General features: G+C 48.4%; 1 long non-coding RNA gene across 1 annotated transcript; it reads right to left on the reverse strand.

Moving 5' to 3' along the window:
- Positions 1 to 1,236: 1,236 nt before the first annotated feature.
- LOC135566240 (uncharacterized) lies at positions 1,237 to 5,174 on the reverse strand. Its single transcript, XR_010462012.1, has 3 exons — positions 5,152 to 5,174; positions 3,341 to 3,463; positions 1,237 to 1,345 (listed from the first exon to the last, which is right to left on the reverse strand). It is a non-coding gene; the product is annotated as an uncharacterized LOC135566240 (long non-coding RNA).
- Between the last annotated feature and the right edge of the window lie 400 nt (positions 5,175 to 5,574).

Raw genomic sequence — 5,574 nt, forward strand, 5'->3', positions numbered from 1 at the left:
TTACACAGCAGTCTGTCTATCCTAGAGGAGGAGAGGAGACCATTACACAGCAGTCTGTCTATCCTAGAGGAGAGGAGACCATTACACAGCAGTCTGTCTATCCTAGAGGAGAGAGGAGACCATTAGAGTGACTCTTACACAGCAGTCTGTCTATCCTAGAGGAGGAGAGGAGGCCATTACACAGCAGTCTGTCTATCCTAGAGGAGAGAGGAGACCATTACACAGCAGTCTGTCTATCCTAGAGGAGAGAGAGGACCATTACACAGCAGTCTGTCTATCCTAGAGGAGAGAGGAGACCATTACACAGCAGTCTGTCTATCCTAGAGGAGAGAGGAGACCATTACACAGCAGTCTGTCTATCCTAGAGGAGAGAGACCATTACACAGCAGTCTGTCTATCCTAGAGGAGACCATTAGTGTGACTCTTACACAGCAGTCTGTCTATCCTAGAGGAGAGAGGAGACCATTACACAGCAGTCTGTCTATCCTAGAGGAGGAGAGGAGGCCATTACACAGCAGTCTGTCTATCCTAGAGGAGGAGAGGAGACCATTAGAGTGACTCTTACACAGCAGTCTGTCTATCCTAGAGGAGAGAGGAGACCATTAGAGTGACTCTTACACAGCAGTCTGTCTATCCTAGAGGAGAGAGGAGGCCATTAGTGTGACTCTTACACAGCAGTCTGTCTATCCTAGAGGAGAGAGGAGACCATTACACAGCAGTCTGTCTATCCTAGAGGAGAGAGGAGACCATTACACAGCAGTCTGTCTATCCTAGAGGAGAGGAGACCATTACACAGCAGTCTGTCTATCCTAGATGAGAGAGGAGACCATTACACAGCAGTCTGTCTATCCTAGAAGGAGGAGGCATTAGTGTGACTGCCACAGCAGTCTGTCTATCCTGGAGAGAGGGAACCATTGCAGCAGTCTGTCTATCTGGGAGAGAGGAGGCCATTAGTGTGACTCTTACACAGCAGTCTGTCTATCCTAGAGGAGAGAGGAGACCATTACACAGCAGTCTGTCTATCCTAGAGGAGAGAGGAGGCCATTAGTGTGACTCTTACACAGCAGGAGAAAGAGGAACAAGCCATTCAGACAATATGTAAAGTCATTTGTCTATATTGTACACTTGACTATTCATTCAAACTGGTGTTATAATTAATCAACCAACCAAAGAATCACACAGATCAGCAGGACGTTGAATTAAGAAAAAAACTGATACATTTCTAAATAACCAAAATAAAATACACAGAAACGTACTTCCTGCTTCCTGTTTTGAACCCGTCCACTTCCTCCCGGCCGCGACTCATGGCACCCACGCGCCGCAACGTGCATGATGTCCTCGAACCCTGTCGGCCAATCACAGACAAGGACCCAGGTCTAATCAACCAATAGGAGCGCAGAGTGGAATGGAAGAGAGGGACAGAGAGAAGGGGAGGAGCCTGGGGGGAAAAGGAGTGAGAGAAGTGGGAAGAGAGAAGAGAGGGGAGAAGTAACAGCATAACTCAAAATGCAGGGAGAGAACAGAGGGATGAATACAAACATGGAGCGATAGCAGAGGGAAGGATGAATTAAAAACAAAGCAGATGAATGTTTGAAGGGACTGACGAAGGGAGGAAAAAGAAAAAAGTGCGAAAAAGAGAGGAAGAAAGAAAAGGAGAAAGTCTTCAAAAGGGGAAGACCATAAGGTAAGGAGGATCACGATGCCGGAGAGAGGAGAGAGGAAGACCATAAGGTAAGGAGGATCACGATGCCGGAGAGAGGAGAGAGGGAGAGAGGAGAGAGGGAGACCATAAGGTAAGGAGGATCACGATGCCGGAGAGAGGAGGGAGGGAGACCATAAGGTAAGGAGGATCACGATGCCGGAGAGAGGAGAGAGGGAGACCATAAGGTAAGGAGGATCACGATGTCGGAGAGAGGAGAGAGGGAGACCATAAGGTAAGGAGGATCACGATGCCGGAGAGAGGAAGACCATAAGGTAAGGAGGATCACGATGCCGGAGAGAGGAAGACCATAAGGTAAGGAGGATCACGATGCCGGAGAGAGGAGAGAGGGAGACCATAAGGTAAGGAGGATCACGATGTCGGGGGAGAGGAAGACCATAAGGTAAGGAGGATCACGATGTCGGGGAGAGGAGAGAGGGAGAGAGGAGAGAGGGAGACCATAAGGTAAGGAGGATCACGATGCCGGAGAGAGGAGAGAGGGAGACCATAAGGTAAGGAGGATCACGATGCCGGAGAGAGGAGAGAGGGAGACCATAAGGTAAGGAGGATCACGATGCCGGAGAGAGGAGAGAGGGAGACTTCAGTAACGAAAAGACAGAAAACAAAAAGAGGGGATGAAAGAAAGGATAAAACACCATCAAATAAAGGAGGGGTCAGAGAAGAGAGAGGGAGGGAGGTTCTGGGGTATTGGGGTCAGAGAAGAGAGAGGGAGGTTCTGGGGTATTGGGGTCAGAGAAGAGAGAGGGAGGGAGGTTCTGGGGTATTGGGGTCAGAGAAGAGAGAGGGAGGGAGGTTCTGGGGTTGGGGGTCAGAGAAGAGAGAGGGAGGGAGGTTCTGGGGTATTGGGGTTGGGGGTCAGAGAAGAGAGGGAGGTTCTGGGGTATTGGGGTGGGGGTCAGAGAAGAGGGTGGTTCTGGGGTATGGGGTCAGAGAAGAGAGAGGGTGGTTTTGGGGTATTGGGGTTGGGGGTCAGAGAAGAGGGTGGTTCTGGGGTATTGGGGTTGGGGGTCAGAGAAGAGGGTGGTTCTGGGGTATTGGGGTTGGGGTCAGAGAAAAGAGAGGGTGGTTTTGGGGTATTGGGGTTGGGGTCAGAGGAGAGGGTGGTTCTGGGGTATTGGGGTTGGGGTCAGAGAAGAGGGTGGTTCTGGGGTATTGGGGTGGGGGTCAGAGAAGAGAGGGTGGTTCTGGGGTCAGAGAAGAGAGAAGGAGGTTCTGGGGTAATGGGGTGGGGGTCAGAGAAGAGAGAAGGTGGTTCTGGGGTATTGGGGTTGGGGGTCAGAGAAGAGAGAGGGTGGTTCTGGGGTATGGGGGTTGGGGTCAGAGAAGAGAGAAGGAGGTTCTGGGGTAATGGGGTGGGGGTCAGAGAAGAGAGAAGGTGGTTCTGGGGTATTGGGGTGGGGGTCAGCGGGTGAAAGATTAAATGGTATCAGGGCCTGTATTCATAAAGCATCTCAGAGTAGGAGTACGGATCTAAGATCAGATCCCCTCTATCAAACTCATTATGATCAGAATGGCAAAAACTGATCCTAGCACTCCTACTCTGAAATGCTTGATACATATGTCCCCAGGAGGAGAAGGGTCAGAGAGACATTTGGGGATTGAGGATGGGGGGGGCTTTACCTATGCCTGGTGACGAAGCAACCTTCTTGGGGGGAGGATGGAAGTTGAGGGGGGAGGAGGGTGGGGCGCACCGCTGTACCCCTACACTACACAGCATGTCCAGTAGCACCTTTCTGTTGGCGCCTTCAGTCAATCAACACACCAAGCCACAGGGTTAGAGACATGCAACACAATGACAGGCAGGAAGGAGAGAGAAGAGAGAACGAGAGAGTGAAAGAGTAGGGGAGAGAAGAGAGAACGAGAGAGTGAAAGAGTAGGGGAGAGAAGAGAGAACGAGAGAGTGAAAGAGTAGGGGAGAGAAGAGAGAACGAGAGAGTGAAAGAGTAGGGGAGAGAAGAGAGAACGAAAGAGTAGGGGAGAGAAGAGAGAACGAGAGAGTGAAAGAGTAGGGGAGAGTGGGAAGAGAAGAGAGCAAAATGTTCAATTTCACAAACAGTCAGTTACAGAGAGAGAGACAGTTGGAGAGACAGAGGAGTGGTCAAACAGATCATACAGACATTCACACTGACACACAAACAATCACACATGCAGATTGGAACAACACGCATAGTTTCCATAGAAAGACATATGTAACGTGTATTCTTTTGTATTGAGACATTATCAATGAATAAAAACTATATAAATGTATAACCATGGAAACCACAACAGAGGGGTTGATTGACATGGACAATAACTTCAAAATACAATTAACACCAGAGGCGACAGGTTTGATGGGGTAGTAGCTAACTTTCAATACGACCTGCTGCTAAAATCCCCTGTATCACGTTAGTTAGTTTGTTTCCATTCTGACTTACCAGCTAGATCAACTAGCATTCGAGGCGGACTGTTCTCATGAGCAGTTTATGTGTCATGTAAAAATAAATGAAGGATCCAACTATGTTGGTAATTTATCATGTCTCACTACTGCAGTATGCTACTGATTGTCCATTGCTAAGAGCAACAAACCCACACAGGCTAAAACGTGAAAGCATCCAGCACTGATTAGCTTTATTAGCTATATTAATGCTATAAACCACTGATAATGTTCTGAAATAACATTATATATTTCTTTGATTGTATAGTCTTAGCAAGCTCTTTGGTAGCAAGCTAAGCTTTTCAGCTATAATGTTCCAGCTACTCGCTAGCTTTAGAAACGTTAGCTTAGCTAGCAACCCGTCTCAGGCTACTGGCTTCCTAAGTGACAGTGGATGACAAATCAAGTGTTGGTGGAAAAAACCCAGGAAAGTCATCCCCAGAAAGTCCCCCAACGTGACCCCTCGAGCCAAAGGCCTATGATCCATTTCAGCACATTTCAAACAGCTGATTAATCAATGTAATCGAGGCAAGAGCAGAGTTCACGTGATCAATAAAATACAATACACTGTAGTTAATGTTATATTAATGTTCACACAGCCTTAACACATACATGCTATATCATCCACAATAACACATGCTTTTGAATTCATTAATATCACATCAACGTGAGATTGTTGTTGTGTTAGGATTCATTCATCTGCTGGCTTGTGACGTCACCGTTTATAAAGGCAGCAAGTGAATCAACTCTCCCTCTACCTTTCTCATTAATCCATCCACCCATTCATTCCTTCCTTCCTTGCTCACTTATCCCTCCACCCACCTACTCTATTCCCTTCCCCACGACTCCCTCCCCCAATCCTCTCACCTTTACTAGTGCGTGATGCTTTAGTCGGGGTGTCTCACCTCTCCCCATCCTCTCTCTCTTTTTCCTCTCACCTTACTAGTGCGTGATGCTTTGAGTCCGGGTGTCTCACCCTCTCCCCCCCATCCTCCTCCTCCTCTTTCTTCCGTCTCACCTTTACTAGTGCGTGCTGCTATCCCAATCCCGGAGTCTCTCCAGGTCATTGTGGATCTCCACGCCGGCCCAAACACGATCAGAGCTCCAGATCAGTTCCATGTGGTCCATCTGTAAGTAGCGAAACAGCAGGGTCAGAGAGTAAAGGTCAAGGAGGGGAAGGAGGGGTCAGAGAAAAAACAAGGGTCATGAACGGATAGGGACTATGTAGTGTCCAAATTCTAACCCTAGACCGTACACCTAATCATTCCCATCTAACCCTAGACCCCTAATCATTTCCCTTCTAACCCTAGACCGTACCCCTAATCATTCCCGTCTAACCCTGTGACCGTACCTAATCATTCCCGTCTAACCTAGACCGTACCCCTAATCATTCCCGTCTAACCCTAGACTCGCCCCAATCATTCCAGTCTAACCCTAGACC

The sequence above is a fragment of the Oncorhynchus nerka genome, unplaced genomic scaffold (assembly GCF_034236695.1).
Source record: "Oncorhynchus nerka isolate Pitt River unplaced genomic scaffold, Oner_Uvic_2.0 unplaced_scaffold_6507, whole genome shotgun sequence".
In the NCBI taxonomy this organism is placed as follows: Eukaryota; Metazoa; Chordata; class Actinopteri; order Salmoniformes; family Salmonidae; genus Oncorhynchus; species Oncorhynchus nerka.